The 19,970-nt window shown below is 38.2% G+C and overlaps 1 long non-coding RNA gene across 1 annotated transcript; it reads right to left on the bottom strand.

Annotated features, from left to right (window-relative positions):
• Window positions 1-281: 281 nt before the first annotated feature.
• LOC138104660 (uncharacterized) lies at window positions 282-15,509 on the bottom strand. The gene is made up of 4 exons (XR_011148199.1): window positions 15,259-15,509; window positions 13,777-13,891; window positions 774-905; window positions 282-618 (listed from the first exon to the last, which is right to left on the bottom strand). It is a non-coding gene; the product is annotated as an uncharacterized lncRNA (long non-coding RNA).
• Between the last annotated feature and the right edge of the window lie 4,461 nt (window positions 15,510-19,970).

Genomic DNA, 19,970 nt, shown 5'->3' with positions numbered 1-19,970 from the left:
GACAAAGATGGCAAATACTCTGGTGCTATAAAAGCCTAAGACATGCAAAAGCCTTTAACGCCCTATTTGTCAGAACAAGTAGTGGAAAATACTATCTGTTTCAGAGTGGGAAGGTGAACAGTATGAAATGTGATAAGTTTGGTTTTCTAGTGTTATAGCTGTGTTTTATTTAGTAAATGATAGTAAATACAAGCTCCAGAAATTTTTCTTATCTTCACCCTACCACAACCATTTCTTGTCTACCACAGTGTCCTGGAAAATAGCCTGGAGTTTGCACTGACTGTTTTAATTAAGCAACCTCTTAGAATTTACTACAGTTCTTTATTTTTTCATTCAGTATTACATCAGGAAGGTTACTGAGGACCTGAGTCACACAAAAGCTTGGGAAATTGAATGAATTTTGGTACAAAATCATGACAACACAAAAGCACAGTAACATTTAAGAGAAGATAAGACTCAATATAAATTACCAGTAACTGTAGATTCACTACAATCTTCCCATCTCAGTTGGGAACTAACAGAGATATTGTCTCTCCAAAATTACAGATGACTGCTTCAGGAAGGTATTGATCCAGCTTGTCTGAATTCCCGTACAATGGAGAAAGTGACTCTGACCACCTGCTTAGACAGATCCAATTGTTATGGGTTGACCATGGCTGGACACCAAGTGCCCACCAAAGCTGCTCTATTCTTGCCCTCCTCAGCTGGGCAGGGGAGAAAAAACATAATGAAATGCTTCAGGGTCGAGGTAAGGGCAGGGAGAGATCACTCACCCAATACCACCTGGCTGCTGCTGCCCAGCAGTTTTTCCCTCTCCTCACATCTGTTATTCCAGAGGCACTACCACCACTGCTGATGGGCCTTGGCCAGCAGCGAGGCCATCACAGAGCTGGCTGGAATTGGCTCTGTTGGACATGGGGGAAGCTTATGTCAGCTTCTCACAGAAGCCACCCTTGTTTCCATGCAAATCCAACACACCAGTCTATCTAACAAAGCTGCATTCTTTTTTAAAATTTCTGCAATGCAGATGTAGTCAATACTGTTTTTTAATTAAATCTCAATATCTACAGAGCCCTCCTTGTGAGGCATGCAATCACTCTGTCCAAAGCAGCCTCCTTTAAGTATCAACTACTAATGTTAAGGGACCAAGGAACTATTAAAAAAATTGGGAGAGTCCTGGGAAGTAGATGAACTGCATTGCTGCATAAACTAGAGAATTTTGAAATGGACCTAATTCCTAATTAGATAGGATTTAGCACATTACTAAATCCCAATGCACATAACTAGACAATCCTTATGGAGAGTCATGAGAGAGGTAACAAGGTGGTAAAAAGCATTCTGAAGAATTTTCCTCCCAATTACACTTCATTGAAACATTCTCATTATGGAGTTACTTCTATCTGTACTCCTTTTTCATTGTGAATTTCAGAAGCATTATATTTGATTAGATGTACTTATATCCATGCTAACTTTATATGTTAATTATGCAAATAAAAATGTAAAATTGTATTACATAAATCTAAGATGTTACAGTGAGAGGTTTTTTTTACTGTGATTTACATTTCTTCCATTAGCAGTTCATTATTTTTCACAATGTCTTAATGAGTCTTCTAAATTATTCAGCATTGCAGTAATAATACTAATTTGAATAATACAGCATCATTGTTAGTCATCTTCCAAACTTGCTCTGAACTTCTATCTCATGCAGGTTTTCAGACCTGTTCATTTCCATTCAGCCTGGCTATAAGCCTGTGGATATGATTTAAAATCTCTGAAAATCAGCAAAAGCAGACCAAGATTCAGGTTTCGTGATAAAGTCTTAGGTAGCTTTGACTGGAAAATGTTTGCTATTAAAGAAAATGGCTTATACTTAAGCACTCAAACAAATGCAATTATTGCAATTCCGAGTACCATGATCTCAAACCTCCTGCCATCTCACAGAATAGCCATCTCTGATTTGAGTGTGCAGCCTGTCAAACCATGCAACAACTTGCCTAAAGGGAAAAATCTGGAAGTAACAATTTATCCATTTAAGCCAATCATGAATTGGAATGCTGAAAAAATGAGAGAATTTAAGCACCTACTCTTTATTTAAGATCAATGTCTAAATCTAGCCAGATGGGCGATTCTTTCTGACTGAGATACTTTGGTAGAAATCCTCTCCTATCAATTGTCCAGAAATTAGTATTCTGTTATGAAGAAAACACCATTATGTGTAACAGAATAGCCAATACTTTAGCAGTTAAAGTTCCTCAGTTAAGGCATGTGAAAGCCCCAACGTCCTATTTGAAACAGAGGCTTCATTGCCAAAGTCAGTGTGAAAATCATTGGAGGTCTGAACGGCACAACCCTCTTTCAGAGGTCATTCTGCCTGTACTCCTTTAGTGTTTTAAACCTAGGTCCAAAAGATGCATGCAGGTATTTTGATGTCAGTGCACCCCAGGTGAGGACTCTAGCCTCTATGTTACGGTTCTGGCTCAAAGAATACTCTGTTGGTTGAAGAAAAAGGAAGAATTTGAACATGTAGGACTGAGATTTTATACTTTCCCATTGATCACCTTGAGGCATTTGCCCAAAATACAGGTTCAGGCAGACCAGGAATGTGATCCAAAACCTCTCATCTCAAATGGGCTCACAATTGATGCAGGCTTTTGCCCATGAGCTTTCTGTCCTATATGCCACATTTTGCTAACAAGACATCTGACATAAAGTCCTGGAAGGACAGGGCTCTAGTCCTCAGAAGTTCATGAGCTATGCCATCAGTTTTGTTTAACTGGCTGTGGGGCAGCATCAGTGTTTGGGTAATCTTTTCATCTGCTCACTGACCTACAGCCACTGGTGCATAAATCCAAGGTGGACCTAGGGACCTTGAAATATAAATTAAATCTTAAGTATTTTGTAAATCTTATCCATAAATTGAAATTATTCCTGGGCTTGCAGAGGACAGGGATTTCAGAGTGCTTTTTTCCATCTCTTCACCTCTCTGTAGATTTTGACAAAAACAATATGAAATACAATTTTAATCAGTGTGAATGGTGTTGCTCCACCAGAACATAACCTAGAACACAACAAGTTCTATTAAGTTTATATATAGAGGACATATTAAGGCCTTACACTTCATGGACCCTTTCTTTTTTGGATCCTTAAATGATCCAAAGGCAGGTATAGCTCTGCATGCATCATGCCATTTAAATAATGCAATATAAATTTAGGAAAATGAATTTTTTGAGGTTATATGCCTCTTTGTATGGGAGAGTTGCAAAAAGAATATAATCAGAAGTATTTTTTGTTATTTCTGTTGATGGAATTGACTTTGTGGTGCTTAAGGACATGGTTCATGGGTGGACCTGGAACTGCTATGTCAATGGTTGGATTCAATGATCTTAGAGGTCTTTTCCAACCTTAATGATTCTATGATTCTGTAATTTATCACAGTCTCCCGATACAGTGAAACAATAACAACAACAGTGAAAAATTTCTTAAAGCCTCTGCAAATTACAAAGGGAGGTTTGTTTCAGCCTTACTATCATCCACTGCTCACATTCCAAGCATCAGAAATGACAACCAAATACATCTAAATAAACCCATTTGTACAATTCATGAAACACTGTAGAAAGGAACTTGCTCTTGAAATAAATAACAGTTTTCTTGTGATTAAAACATCTACTAAGCAGTTCTGATTTCTATTCCAAATCACTCTCACATTCTGCAAGGAGCTGTTTGGGTTTTTTGAACTGCAGATAAATTTAAGATTTATATTTTTTCCAGGTGCATATGAGCATAAACAACATGGAGCCAAATTTTTTATTTCAACTCTTGCTAATGGGATCTGCCTACTGAATAAAATATCCATTCCTGGGTATAATTCTAAAGTATACCAACATGAGAGAATAATTTACTTAAACAGATTTAATAAAAGAACATAAACCTAAAATTTATGTCATAACTCAAAAATTTTATATATAGATTTTTAAGTAATGAAAAAATTCTGCATTATAGAGTTTAAACATGGAAGTATTTTCCTCCTTTAATTCAGGTATAGTTCCTTCTTTGTTTCAAACTGCTTTAAAGATTTATTCCTAGATCCAGCCACAAGTATTAAGAGCCCTTCATATAATCTCATTTTCTATATGGTTCAGCTGGAGATATAAGATAAAATTTTAATTAAAACAGTGCAAATGTTGTATCTAGACAAGGCCTATATTCCAACTGTTAAATATTTATTATTGGTAGTAGAATGAGTCAGGGAGATACTGCTGCTTGCTTATAATTCCAAGTGAGAACATTAATGCTTTCTCATTCTCCTTCCAGCCATATCTAAGGCTGTCCAGTTTTCAAACATTGCTCATTTGATAAAGGAAATTAAGCAGTGATAAGAAATGTAGTACCAAAATATTATTTTTCAGAGGTATTTCCAAGATGATTGGTCATTTCTTGACAGGTCGCAAAATGTGTCTGAATTACAAGTTATCAGTTCACTTATTTATTTCTAAAAATTTCATTTGCTTTTACATTTACTTTTCTTGTTCTTGCTGGAATGATACAATTTTTGATAAGTTTCTTTTAATAAAGCTATTTTAGTTTTATTTTAATTTGTGTTTCCTGTTCTGAAAGCAATTTTTTTCCCAGCTTTCTAAGTTTAAATTCAATTTTTCCTCAAGGAAGCTACAGACAGGAAATATTTACACAGGCATTCCAAAGATGAAACCTTTCCCTTAGTGCTCTTCCCAAATTTTCTTCAGAACTCGAGATCAAATGTTTCCATGCATGCACAGGGTAGAAAATGAAATAAAAAGCCCTGTAGATGTTTGACTGATGTGGGGTTTAAACATGAACAGCATTTTTCATACCTCCAACCTAAGGTTCTATCTTCCTAAGGGAATAAAACATCACAGAGCAACAAAGGATGCATTATTCTATGACCACAGCATAACTAAAAGGCTTTTCTTTGGTGCATAGGAAAAAAAGTCCCATTTTTAGATGTAAATACTTCATTCATATTAGACTACAGAAAATAATTAACATTAAAACACCTCAAACAAAGAAAAAAATGCATCAAATTGCTTTTACCTTCTCTATATACAACCAAATTATCTTGTTTAAAGATATATAATTTCAAAAAGAGTGAGGTGATACTTTTATGAAGTAAAATATCAGCTCAGTGCTCACTACACCTTTATTGCTAGATTAGGAAATAGGCCTTCTCATATTGGCACACTAATTATTTCTTCTTTCCTTTGCTAGAGCTTCTTGTATTTTTCTTTCTTCTATTTTTATTTCACATCTTTTTCAACCGTGAAATTCACTTCTCTATTTTTCATATTTGAACAATTAACTTTTTTTGCATCTTACTTTTAACCTTCATTTCTGTTGCCAGTCCATCCTCTAGTCATCCCCATAGATGCTGACCACACAGAGTTGGTGTCATCCAAGCTGAGTTCTGCAGATGTAGCAACAAGAAAGGCGACACTGCTATCTCCTCAGCTCAAGTGAGTACTTGTACAATTCCATATATATCAGCACAAAGCAGGAGATAGAAGAAAAGGTAGGAATATTCATAAAGTGCAAAAACCTATTTGCATTTTTGCAGACATGATAAGGATGGATTTGGATTGTTTATGATTATTTAAAATCAGATTTCCTGATCCATTCTAAATTTTTTCTATTCGGTATGTAAACTTTTCTTCCAAAAGAGATGACATTATTCTGCAAATTGTTACCTTTCCTTGTAAGTGTACAAGCTTGCATTACTGATTTGGTGGTTTTGGTGGTGATCAAAATACCTTCAATGCTATGCTCTAGTATAGTGCATACCACCACTCATTAAGGAATAATGAATAAAGATGTGTAACTAAAATTGCAATGGTGGGTTGGAAAAATGAAAAGGAATGAGCACAAACACATTTCCCACAGGTGCAACAGCACTCCTCAATTGTCCAAAGTCTGAACTCAATCTTCTGAGGGGCTTGTTCATTCAGGTTTTTGAGCTGAGGAATTGTAGTGGTTTGGTCTAAAATACTCATTACTGACAGGAATATTCTTCCTTTTACAGCTGTGTTAGGAACTGTTTGGTGGCTCATTTTTGTTTTGGTTTAATTTGAGGGGGAGGAGGGGAGTTTTTTTGTTTGTTTGTTTTTTATTTTCCTACTGTACTTCATAAACCAGTCCATTGTCAAAAACACAGTAGGTATCATGTAAAAATTAGAAGTGATAATGAATGCTCTGTTTTCCTCTGCATAAAAACCCCTAAGCAGACCAACCAACCCAAGCTCCACAAAACTAAACCAAGTTGCTTCTAAAGGAATGAATTCTAAACATGCCATTAATCCACAATTAGACTCATCATCTTCAAGTTGGGTGCCAACATAGTTATTGAAAGGGAATGTCCAAGCATGGTCCAAAGAAAAGGCAGATGTGATTTAACACACATGCAAATGAAATTCAAGCCCTGTAGCTGTAAATGTCATCCTGTGTTGAGAAAAATTTTAATATGAAAGATTTTGTTTTCTGCTCTATTTGCTGCTTGGGTGTAGAAGATATAAGAGTAAGGGGAAGAGATGATTAATTTGTTTTGAAAAGCAATATATCCATGGCCTTATTTGCTGACCATCTAGAATCCTAGTCTGACATATCTAAACTTCTGCTGACCAGTATTTTACTTTGAGAACAGCTTCATTGATTTTTGGTCTGGCCCTGATTCTGGGGAGGAAAATGTCTAGTATGTGTTTGGATTTGTTTTTGCTTTACATCAGGGATGTAGAAGGAAGGACAACTGATATGTCATTTGAAAAGGAGTGATGTCAAGTCAGCACGTTTCTTCCTGCTCTTCTTCCACCTGCTGAAGAGCCAGAAGGGTGTATTTGGAATTTTGAAGACTGAGAAGTCTTTCTTGAATTCTTTTTCTCAAAGGAAGACCATAGCTAGGATCTCTCTCTGCTCCTCTTGCCCTCCCTCTTCCCTGTTTTTCTAAATGCCAGAGCAACAGCTGTTAATGGAGATGCTGCATATGTCTACATGAAGGACACAGCAAAAATGAAAAGGAACTCACAATGACGCAGATATAACTTATTCTCACTGTAACCATGGTTTCTTCAGTGAGTACTTCTATTGTTAGTATGTAATTTTAAAGGCAAAGAGGAAAACACCAGGTCTTTCTGATAGTAAGATAGATTTGAATCCAACATGACAGAATGTCTCACATAAGGAAGACACAAGACTTATGGGAGATGTATCACATCTCTCCTTATTTCTAGGACATTCCTGAATTACTAAAAAAAAATCAAATGCTTGAAAACATTGTGTGTCTTTACTGATTTCTTGATACTTTTTAAAATACTCTGAAATTATGAATACTGGTTCATTCAGTACAAAGATAAAATAGAACAATATACAGAGAGTTTCTAGTATGTTTGTTAGTATCATATATGCTCATGAAAATATTTTCTTTAACAAGCAGTTTTGGATTAATTTAAGGAATTTCAACTACTTTTATTCCCAAATAGACATTTTATAGCAAGTCATATTAATACATTTTGAATATACTTCTTTTCCTCTTGAAATTTTATCTGAAATTTGGAACACTCCATCTTTAATCCCCATAGAAAATATCTACTTCAGATATAATGGCAAAGATTAATTCAATACAGAATTAAAAGTATAAACCAGTAGAGGAAGTTGTCAGAAGAAAAATAAACAGACATAAATACATCTCTATTTCCTAGAAATATTGACTACAAGATAATCAAACTTAATATAGTAAGAATGATGAAAATTCAAGCACATAGAGACAAGAAATTTCAGAAGTAAAGACCAAAAAGCCATGGAGCATGCATACATGTGTGTGTGTGTGTGTATATATATATATATATATATATATATAATAGCAATATTTTATGAATCCGTATTCTTAAAATCTCTATCATAAGTTATGTATAAATTTCATGACTTATGGGTTGACTCTCTGAAATCAAAATCAAATGGAGTCAGGGTAGTACCTTAGTAAGAAAGTTTTCTCTCTTTGTACACGCACCAATAAAAGTCATGACAGACTCTACCGAAGTAATGTAAGCATTTGGAAATCCTACCACAGGAGTTTCTGTTTATCATCTGAAAAACAGATCCAGGCTATGGGACAAACAGCTTATATGAGCCCAGAACAACTGAAAGACAGATAGACAGAAATATCTCGATTTTTCAACACTTGCATTTTAAAGGTAATGTTAAACAACACACAGATGATGTATCTTCAGGCCAGTCTACCTGCTCTGCAGTTTACTGTTCATGTGGAGAAGTCAGGACAAAAGATTAAACATTTCTCATGCTATTTTTACCCTCTTCCCTAATTCTCCCAGACTGAGCTCAGAATTTCAATCTCCTTCTCCAGGTTCAGAAGCACTAATCCACATATAAGAGGAAAATGAAACAATATGAAAGAAGACACTTAAGTACTCAATGATTTTTTCACAAGCATCACTCTAGTTGTCCTTATTCTGTCTCTTTCATCCTCTCTACTCAGAAGTCCTAGTTAAACTACAGATTTGACGTGCCTATCACTTCAAATCCCAGAGTCATAAGATTGCATGAGAACAAGTTTATTTTTAAACAAAATATGAAACTCTTGGGTTCCATTATGCTGCAAAAGAACTCTTGAAAATGTGGCTAAATGTAACAAATGCAGCCATATGTGCCGAAAACCTGAAACTCAAGTTCTGAAATCTGTCACAATGAGATACAGCTGGAGAGGAGAGCGCAGCCCTCACAGCCCTGTGTTCTCTGTCACACCGTGCTCCTGAGAGTGCTCATACCACAGATGGGCATCCCTTCAGCTCAGTATATTGCCAGCACGAGCTGCTCCGGGGACCTAGCGACTCTGTGGCAGCAGTGACAGGAGAAGACAAGATGCATCTCCAGAGGTGGAAAGGAGAGAAATGTCCTCAAGCGAATGCCTGTCTAGTCCTGAGAGGGGTCCTTCAGGAGCCATTGACTCGTGCTGCGTGCCAAGGCAGCGCAGGGCAAACTGGGCGCAGGATGGAAGGCTCAGTGCTGACAGGCACACCCGGTGACACCTCGCTCGCCGCAGCGCAGCAACCCACGCTTCTCCCCAACAAAGCTCTGTCACCTCAAATGAACCCTCACTTGAAACAACAACAAACAAAAAAAGCAAGAAAGCTGCATGTACTTCAGTCTCCTACTCTTTAACTTGTTCTCCATTTATGTGGCTCACTATTTAAAGCATTCAGTCTTTGTGTACAGTCAGTATGAAGTTATTTGTAAAAATAATGTGTGGTAAATTGGCAGACAAGCACAGTTTAAAATATAGGCAATCTGTTGAGTGATTTAGGAGAGCTGCCATAAAATTTCATTTCTTGTATTATCATATGTTTAGCATTTTATGCAACATAGTACTTCAAGAAAAATGATAAACAGTAAAGATTCATTGAAAATGCCTTGTAGGGAAGAACACATGGGGTGACTGTCAGGGCAGAGTGGGGGCCAGGCGACACTGTGTTGCCAGGGCTCATTCCACCTCCAACCAGAAGTGGGCAGCTGGGGGACACCAGTGCAGCCCCATCCCTGGACATTGGGCATCTCCCTGGGGATGGGCTAGGATGTGAGCCCACGGCCAGGCATGGCAGGGCTGTGTGGAGCTGCAGAGCTGCTGCTGTGCTACTGTGCCAGGGGCTGATGGCCCCTGCAGGCTAACACAGGGGTCTGTGCCCCAAGCAGGGTGGGGGGAAGTCAGGGAGGGGACAGGGACAGTCAGGAGTGATGGTGCACTTGTGATTCATTAAGCTTTCAAGGGACAAAGAAATAGCTACAAACAGTTCCATTTTAATGTCAAGAAAATGAAATCTGTAACTGATATTCTATAGTCCACAGAAGGAAAACTTCATCGTATTTGTCCAGGGTGGAGCTGATAGTACTGTGATATGGTGAGTTTATGAAATAACAGGATTCCACTTCTTGCACTGGGCTACAGAAGTTTGCAAATACCTTGTAATATATTTGGAGCCTCGGGGCCCTGGGAGCTATTAACAAATGCTGGTAATTTTTTATTTAGATTCCCTACTTTTCAAATTCCATAAAGACTCAGAAAACAACAACAATTTTCTATGCTCAGATATTAATAAGGGAGCAAACATATCAATTTGTTAAAAAACATGAACAAAAGAGAATATCAATTGTTTTTTAATTAAGAAATTAAACAGACATAATGAATGATGCTTTTGAACATCTGACCGCTGTGAAATCCCAAGTCTTCTGAGGCTAAAATCCATGACTATATATGCCAGAACTTCATCCAGTTCTTTACACCAATATCTAGCCTAGCATACAACATAGTCTCTTTGTGTTGTTGTCCTTCTGTATTAAAAACTATTCAAGAAAAGCAGCAAGTCTACAAATCATCTTACTTTATTTAGTTAAACTCAATAGGTTTGATTTTTAAAGAAAGTAAATGGACTTTTTTGTTCAGATGATTCTTAGTCAGATCTTAAATAATAAATCCAGGGGAAGAGAATTATTAATGAGCTTTCACTGTCTGGAAACTATTTGGAAAAATGCTCAACATATTTTTAAGTTCAGGATCTACAGAAACTTCCTCCATATTTAAGTATATAATTTACTATCGACTAGCATTGACTCAATTTTTTTTTGTGTGTTCCACATGTATAGGTTTTTCTTTATCAGTAAAATATTTTCTATACCAAACTCAATCTTTTTTTCAATAATTTTGTTGACAAGAGTACACTTGAATATTTTTTTTCTCCATTTGCATCTGTAGCACTGAAGTTCCATAGCAGGGAAGTTCTCAGCTTTTTAAAGATCTAATTATACCCCTGATACTCTTTAGACCTTAGCTAAGTGTTAGATGAAGAGGTATTCTATTGCTTCTGAGAAGAGTCACACAAGAAAATGAGCTATGCATGAAAAGGAAGTTGTGAAGGAAAACAGGGTTTAGTTTAGTATTCTAAGAGGGCCATACTGCATCATGGGATGAGGCCTGTCAGTAAATATTTATTAAATGAGTGGATGGGAAAAGAGCATCCTGTACTTTGTGGGTGTTTTGACATCTGAACTCAGCTAGTGGTAGTCATTGTCTTTATTTTTCTCTCTCCTTAGCAGAGTAAGTAGTATGACACTCATCTTTTGAGCATAGCTTCAATTTAATTTGAAAAAAAAGTGACTAATTGTACTAATCACACTATGATGATAACAGTTATTTTTTTCTTCCTGAGAATGGTAGGTAAATGTACTTATGGTTTAGCTACATCTAGAGTAGCTTTTTAAAAAATATGATTAATAATCAATAATATCTGTTAACAGTCATCTTCAGCTTTCTAGTAATAAACTGGAAAAATATTCTTGCCAAAATCAAACAAATGCTGAAAAAGTAGGAATAAAAAAATCTAGAGGATACAAAGTAGACATGGAGAAGAAGAATGTGAACACTAAAACATAATTTCCTAGGTGTGTGTGAAAATTTAATTCCAAAATGGAACTTCTAGTGGTCACATTTTACAGTAAGATTTGCTCATTTTCAATACTTTAATAATATTAGTGATTTTGATAAATTTATCTGGTAGTTTTCTGGAGAATTCTGCTTGCACTGAGATTCTGTAGGCATGCTATTTTTTTTTATTATTCTTTTGGGTATCTGTTGCTGGGTGTGGACACAAGCATGTGTGTGTGCATGAAATGTGTCAAGTCTTCAGCTGGGATCTGGAATACTGCAAACAGTGAGTTTTTGCTCATCTCTACTCTTCTGCTTGTCTTTCCTACCCTTCTGTTAGCTAATGGTAGGAGAAATGTGAAGTTTGCCATATACATACAGATGTTAAGAAATCTCTGCCATGACAGAAAATAGTTTGAAAGTAACAAGATAAATTGCTAGCAGCAATGCATATAATTAGCAGAAAATATGACTCACTTGAAGGGTAAAACTTAAAAATATTGTAAATACATATATTTCCTCCTACTGCTGGATTTCTAGACCATTAGTATTTTTTCTGTTATTTTTTTGCAGATACTTGAAAAACGTAGAATTAGCATTTTTATATTTTTCATTAAATATAACAAGCATTAAAAGGCACTAGAACTTATAAGCAAAAGAAACATATTTGACAATAAAATACAATGCAACATAAGTTGTAGAATAGCTTTCCTTTTGTCTAATGTAATCCATAACAATCTAACATACAGACAGCAAAATAAAAAGTAGGCTCAACATAACTGAGTTTTATGCAAATTTAAATTTGTACTGCTACATATTTAATGGCGCCACAAGCAGTCACAGTTCTTGGTTCGTGGATGGCTGAGTATTCATGTTACTGTATCCGTGTACAGAAAAGAGCAAAGCCAAGAGCCCTGTATTGCTGTGCAGTGTGACAAGGGGAGAGGCTGAAAACTAACAACCCTCCTGTAATGCTGTCTGGGCCACACTGTTAAATAAACTTCTGGTTGCAAGAACAGTTACATGCCAGACACTTCAATTTCTCTCTCTCTTCCTTTTTTTTTTTTTGTTTTGTTTTGTTCTTGTCAGTCATTTTTTATTACTATTTGAGGTTCTCTGTCAGGTATATTTTGAGGGCAGCAAACTCAACAGATACATAATAAAATGGTTTGGGTATGAAAACACATGTGAGTACATGACCTACCAAAACAAGGAACTAGTAGTGGCTTTCTGTACTCCTACACCTTCCACTGTTTTTCTCTTACTGATAACTGGAAATCTAAGCTTGTGCCACGAACATGTATGGTCCATATACTGACTTTTTCTCCCTCAGCTTTACATCAATTAAGAAAATATTTTGTACAGATGGAACTCCCAAAGTCAGTCTCCTTTTTCTAGAAAAGAAACTGAAAATCTCTCCAAAGTACTTGCTATTATCAGGTCTAACAGGACTGTTAGACTCCACAGTGAATAAATAATTCAATTTCTTTTTCTTGTTCTCTCTTTTTTTAAAAGGCCTGATTTTGTAACTGGCCCTATGTACTCAACAAAATTAATTTACATTGTCCAGAAATCAAGAAAAGCACTTTCTTTTACTTCAGTATAATTTCATTAACAATTTGCACCAAAAAAATCCAAATTAAAAAAAAACAAATAAACAAAAAAGAAACCAAAAAAATCAACCCAAACCAAAACAAAAAACCCCACAATGCAAACCTTAAAAAAGTGTGAAAGAGCCAGTACATGTATACGGTAAAGCTAAAGAAAACCCCCTTGGAGAAAGATTTACAATTGTATTGTTACATTTTTTGTTCTGTAAGCATATGAGTTTTTTATTAAAAAAAATTAATAAACATTATTTTGCATGCCTATGAGGAAGATTTCCCAGATGAAGCACAGCCCCACAAAAAACTCAGCATTCTTTAAAGCTTTTTACAGCTAGTAGGAATGAACAACAGTGGGTATCAGATCGTAGGGCTGGAATCTCCTAAATGATTGACTTTGTCTATTGACAAAGCAAGGCTTTATTCTGTTGGCAACCAATTATCTTAGGAAATCCTTTTGTAGCACCAGAAGTTATCATTCTCTTAACTGCACCAAAATGGAAGGACACACTTTGGCTACATGTGAAACTGTGGAGACTTTTTTAAAGCAAAGATCATTTTTTAATGAAAATTTGTTTAACTTTCCAGATAATGCATTTAACCTATGGTTCCTTATATCCTATTCTCTCTCATAGTATTGATATAAATTTCAAGTAATTCACAAAGCATTTTCACTAATATCTGTTTTAACTAGCATCTCTTGTGCATTTTTTACTTTACCTTGTCACAGGCAGGTGGTGTACAATGAATTGTCTTACTTCAGCATGTTTTCTTGTGTGTCTTTGTCTTGGCATCTTTATACACTGCTGGATCCAGCCCAGAAGCTAAGAAAATCCTATGAGAGTCCTTCATTTTATTATTTTTGCTGAGCAGATGAGATTTTTCTCAACAAGGAAACATTCTTTTATAATAAAAGAACATAACTGTCAGCGCTCAAACTTTAATTAATTCAAACTACAGACATGGAATATTTGAAAGCATTGAGAATCAGGACTTGTTTTAAAATTTTCCCTCTCTGTGCATGAAATCTGGAATAGGAAGTGGAGTGTATATTTTGGCTTTCTCTGGGTAACCTGTCTGGCTGAGGGGCCATACTGCACCACAATGCAATAATGCACTTTCCTGATCATTGCAGTATTTTCATCCAGATGGATAGCACTTTCGCAGCAAAGCTGAAAGATTATGAAATCTAACTAGCTCAAGCTATCTCAATGAGATAGAGTTACCTGGAAATCTAGTGTGGAAATTCTAATTCAAATACTGCTTTGCATGGGTTTACTGCAAACAAGTTTGATTTATTTATGTGTGAAGCAGCCAGGCATGATCTGAAACATATATGCGATGCTTCAACATCTTGACCTTTCCAGATGGAGAGGTTATTGGTCTTTACCTTCTAAACTTTTTCATGTGTGATGGAGCAAGAATCTAGGGGTGGAAAGATAGACTAGTGGTGTCAGGTGGTTGTGATGCTGTCTATGAGGTCTGTTTTACTACCCATGGTATTATAGATTGGATTGTTTCTTAATGACAAGATCTTGCAGCAGCAGCAGTTATGTCTCTTTGCTGATTCCTCTGGTCAACATCTACTTTGTGGTCCTTGAGCTTGGCTTTGGAATTAGTTCCTCCCTTAACTCACACTATGTAATAAAGTGGATTATGAATCAAATGACCTTTAACAAATGCATTATGATCACAAACCTGAAAATGCTCAAAGTATATTTGACACCATGATGAATTGTTTCTTGGTTAGAGTTGCTATTTTGATAGTCTTTATGTTTTACATTTCCATGGATGAAAAGGAAGCTCCGTAGCGGAGCAGTGTGCATATAACACAAATTTCTCTTTTACATGTCTTCATCTCAGCAGCTTTTAAAAACATCGTTGTTACCAACTCAGATCTGTTCCATACCATTGTTAAAGCCTAATCTAGTGCATTTTGTAAAAAACATGAAACTAGATAAAAATTATGCCAGAAATGCAAGAGGTTTTTTTTGCCTTCATGCACTCTTTTACTTGCACTTATATGTTGAAGGTAATTAAAATAATAAATAAATTGTATTCTGAGAATCTGATAGCACAGCTAGCTACTCTCAATACAGCTGAATGACAAGTTTCAATTTTTATGGTAATTAGGTAAAGTAGAATTTTCTATTACACCATAAGTATTTCAATAGCAGACTGAATTAAAATGTATACTCATACCTTATGCCATTTTTGTTGCAAGCAACACTTCAGCTGACCAACAGAAGAGAGAGTGGAAAAAGAACAAAATGACTGTTCTTGAATGAGCCTTAGATCACAAAAAAAATGTTGTCCTTCAATTTCAGGCTCTCAGGTACAACAGTATGTGAGCATCTGGGATACTCAAGCAGGTCTTTACCAGCCCTTAAATCATGTCACCAGAAAAATCACACTAAAGGAGAGCAGTAAGACCAAAAAATTCCAGTGTTCCAATCAGCTCTCCTGTAGCTGCAAACTAGAGCCTGCCCTGCAGATGAGACAGAGACAGAAATAAAAACTTTCCCAGCTGAGGACTTTCAGCTGTACCAAAAGGTGCTAACTACGCTATAAAACTCTCAGGCTTGCATTTTATTGATCTTTAATTGGCTTTGAACAAATCGCATCTAAGCTAAAGGTATATTCATCCTTTGAACATTCTCCCTCCCCATCAAACATCTGCAATGAGAGACTTTTAAGGCTGCCATGTTGCTTTTTGAGGCCACATACGGAGCATGTGTGTGTGTATGTTTGTGTGTGAGAAAATAGAGTTTATGACAGTCTTTTAGTGAGATGCAGCAATCAAGTTCACAGCTGAAATAGGTAAGCAATTTAAAGTGAGGAACTACAGAGGAACCCTTAAAGCTATGATAATATGCAGAGAACCTTTGGGAAATAACCGTGATTGTAATTGTAAAGTACAATTGGAATTTTAACTCCAATTACATTGGAATGTAATTTATTCACACAATATTACATTTTTCCTAGTCTTAGCCAAGATCTTCTGAACTTTATTTTTGTGCTTCTTTCTTAGTCTCTAATGGTGTCTTTATCAAGGAAAGACCAGCTCTAAATATTGCTGCTTTTTTTGTTTTGTTTTTTTTTCTTCCTATGTAACATTTTTAAGACATATTTCCCTTTCTCTATTTTAATCTAGAAACCTTATTCAGACCTTCAACATGCTGTAGTAGCAATTAGAAGGCTTTAAAAATTGAAATGGTGCATCATTTTTGATTCAGACATGATTCAGGAATCACTTTCCTCCCTTACTGTGTTGACTGTATCACATAAGTTTGCCACCATCACTTGCTCTTCAGTTTGCACTGTATGTCTTCAAAGTAACAGCAAATCTTTCCCAAGTTGTTCTTCTCCTCCCTATACAATCAGTTATTCCTTGAGAGCATGGTGGTGTCCTCTTTTACCCTGTTCATAGCAAAGGATTTCATTATTCTCCACTTTACCTTTGTTGGAGACAGCAAATGAGAAAGCCCCATGGCAGCACTTACACAGCTTTCAGATGTGTCTTTCTGATATAAGATTACATATTTTTTTTAAAGTAACCTGGCAAATGGTAAGGAGGACTTCCTAAAGTAATAAAAAATACAGTCTCACCTACCTTCCTACCTGTCTTCACCTACTTAATTTATCTGCTGTAAATTCCAGTTACTCAAAATCCTGATGCTAGTATATACATACAAAAATACAGAACCTCCCAGAGCGACAGGGCATTTCATATTTCTGGGATAACTGAATTATTAGAATTTATATAATAAAATAGATATAGATAATAGATAACAGAATTAATATAATACTTGGAGCCTAGATAAGCAAAACTATGTTTTGGAGATCTAATGGTCAAATTCCATTCAAGGGGCTTTTAAGCTCATAATTAAATAGTGCACTAAATACCTTTCACTACTAAAGTTTCCATGGAATATATTATTATGCTCATATGCTCCTGATCAAAACTCTCCACTTAGTTAAGTTTTACCAAAAGATGTCCCCTACTGCAGGGAGAATTCCTTTACTATTACAAAGCCCAAACATCTTTTTCCAACCCAGTTTTTGCGGCTTTTTCATAGTTCATTTCCCTTTCTTTAGAGTTTTCCCTTCTTCTTCCATCTTATTGACCTCAAACCCCTACATGCTTGAAGAGAAGGAGGCTCCTGTTTAAACTGGTGCCACAAAGCACAGGTGCTAATTGGCAGCTTCTGCACTCTGCAGTAACCTCAGCACAGTGACACATGGGTACTTCAGCCACTTTCTCATCTGTGAACCTGCAACGGAGGAGATAAGGGCAGCAGATCAACCAGTATGGGTAGCAATACCAATACCTTGAGGTGCAATAATAATCCTTCTGTGCTGGGTTTTTGCTTTTATGATTGCAAGTCAGTAGGGAGGATGGGCACGAGGAGTTGAGGGGCCAATAGACTTCCAAAACTATTCTACAGATGTTTGTAAATCAAATGACTGTGAAGGAGATCTGTCTGCTATACAGCTTGTAAATAACTGACTCCTTCAGTACAGGGAACAGGGACAGAAGTATCTTCCAAGGTAAGTGCTGAAAACAGTCACCTTGAGTGAAAATGGACAGATCTCCCTCATGCCTGGCAAACACTTCAAGCAGGAAAATGCTGTTGAAAAGAGGGGAAAAAGGCAGAATGTCATCAGTGACACCCATCTTTATCAATATTTAGAAAAGGGTGATACTTCCACGCATACAGATGTGTTATAAATGTAACAGAAGAGAGTTCTAGAGTGTTTGAAGCTGCACCTGATCTTTAATTTCAAAGAAAGGGGAAAAAATCTTTAAACAAAAATGTAAAGAACCCCATCAGATATGTCCTCCTCTGAAGAAGTTCATACCAGCCAGCCTGGGTGGTGCCTCCTGAGCATGATTGCTCTCAACGAGTGCTTTTTGAGTTGCTTGCTCTTTCCTTACCTAACTCAAAGCTCGGATTTGTGATAGTCACACGGTAGAAGAATCTCACAGATGAAGGATCTTGCCCTCAGCTACAGTGGGATTATCATGCAACTGCTCTAATGGTTTGCATGCTGATAATTAAATCAAGATAATGATCTGAAATAACCAAGTGCAATGACAAAAAGCCACTTGGAATAGTGGCACAGGTGGAGAGGAAGAGTTATCTTTTTTTTTCTCTTTTCACCCATGCATTGCACTGAAAAGCCAAGCTCTGGCAACACACTCTGGCATGGCACCACTATTTTCTCTGCACTTGGTTTTGAAATGTCCATGTTGGCAACTCTTCTCAGCTACTAGCCTTACACCATGGATGTGCATCTCCGTGCATTTATATTTCCCACAATACGGTGTCACACCTCCTGTGAAGCCAGCTCAGCAGTGAGCATCACTGAGCTTCAGCACACTGTTGGCTGTGGCTCCCTCTCCTCTCCAGCACATTTCCTCAGCACATGAAGAGACTTCAGGCTTCTGAAGCAACACAGTCAATCCTTCATAGATGAAACTCTTTTCCTATGCAGAAGAAATGTAAACAAACATTGAAATATTTCTTGCAAGAGCAAAGTTTGAGTAGTTGATACATGCACATCACACTCAAACTGGGCTCAATCTAATTTCAAACACACGCTCTGAAAACGCCAGCTGGTACTCCCTCATTCACACTGCCCATTTCCACGGACACCTACCACGGGTCCCATCTCCCCACCCCTCTGCTCCCGCCCGCCTCGGGCCGCCTGAGCCGGGGCTGCCGGGCTCTGAGGGGTGCGGCGGAGACGCGGGGACACTCCCGGGAGCGGCAGCGGCGGCCGCGCCGGGCGGAGGCGGCGCTGGGGGGCTCGGACGCCGCAGCCCCTCCGAGCCGCCCGGGGGCTGCACAGCCGTGGGCAGCGGCATTGCACGGGCTGGAAGTAGCGCCGCTCAACATCCAGGTCACGCCCTGGTGTCCCCCCCTTTTTTTTTTTTTTTTTCTTTCTTTCTTTTTTTTTTTTTTTTTTTTTCCTAAGGAGTGGGCGTGAGGGAATTAATGCCGCGCGAGCCGCGAAGCAGCGGCAGCGGCATCTGGGGAGCCGCGTGCGTGAGGCAGAGGAGGCAGACGCGATTACTTCAGAATTTATTTAAGGACTGGTGAAAACCACTGCAGCGGCTTCAGGGGAAGTCCCCGCGCCGAGCCCGGCACCACCGCGCCGCTGCCTCAGCCTCCACCCCCGCCCTGAGGCCCCGGCCAGGCTCCGGACCCCGGCACTGGGCGCCTGCCCGCGCCCGGCGTTCCCCAATGTGTGGTGTTAATTACACGCCCGGACTATTGAGATTAGGGCAGGTTTAAGCCTTGCTTTCTCACGGTCGGATTACCGCAGATGATTCGTTTTATTACGCTCTACGTTTAGAAGAGACGTTGTGGCGTTTGCCTGAGCTCCTTAAATTACAGGATGTAGTAGCGTAGCGCTCTCGTGCCGCTCCCGGTCCCGGTCCCCTGCGGGGCTGGCAGCGGTGCCCGGGGCGCGCAGGCCGGGGCGCGGCCACGTGCCCTGGGTGACCGGCCGGGCTCTCCCGCTCCCGGCTCCGTACGGCTGACCGCGGGCTCCGCACGGTGCCAGCCGGGCAGCGATGTGCCAGCCAGGCAGCGATGACTCTTGGGCAGAGGATTTCTCTCTGTAAAGCAGAAAACCCCGTTTGCTTTTTGATCATTCAGGCAGTCGTGCGTGCGTGTGGACTTCAGTCACGCACACAGACATAATTAGCCTGGGAGGTATCGAAGAACCAGGGAAGCCAGTTACCGTTTAGTTAAGTTTAACAAAAGATAAGAAATAAAAGAAAGATGCTTTCGCCCTGCCCCCTCCCCTGTGATCGTTTGCCTCCAGCTGCAAGGATGCTGTTGCTCGAAAGGGGCTGCTGGAGCTTTAAGAGCCGCTCCCCCCCCTCCTGCTCCCGACAATGG

This window comes from Aphelocoma coerulescens, chromosome 1A, assembly GCF_041296385.1.
Source record: "Aphelocoma coerulescens isolate FSJ_1873_10779 chromosome 1A, UR_Acoe_1.0, whole genome shotgun sequence".
In the NCBI taxonomy this organism is placed as follows: domain Eukaryota; kingdom Metazoa; phylum Chordata; class Aves; order Passeriformes; family Corvidae; genus Aphelocoma; species Aphelocoma coerulescens.
The sequence above is the reverse complement of the archived record's forward strand: the minus strand, read 5'-3'. Positions and strand labels throughout refer to the sequence as shown.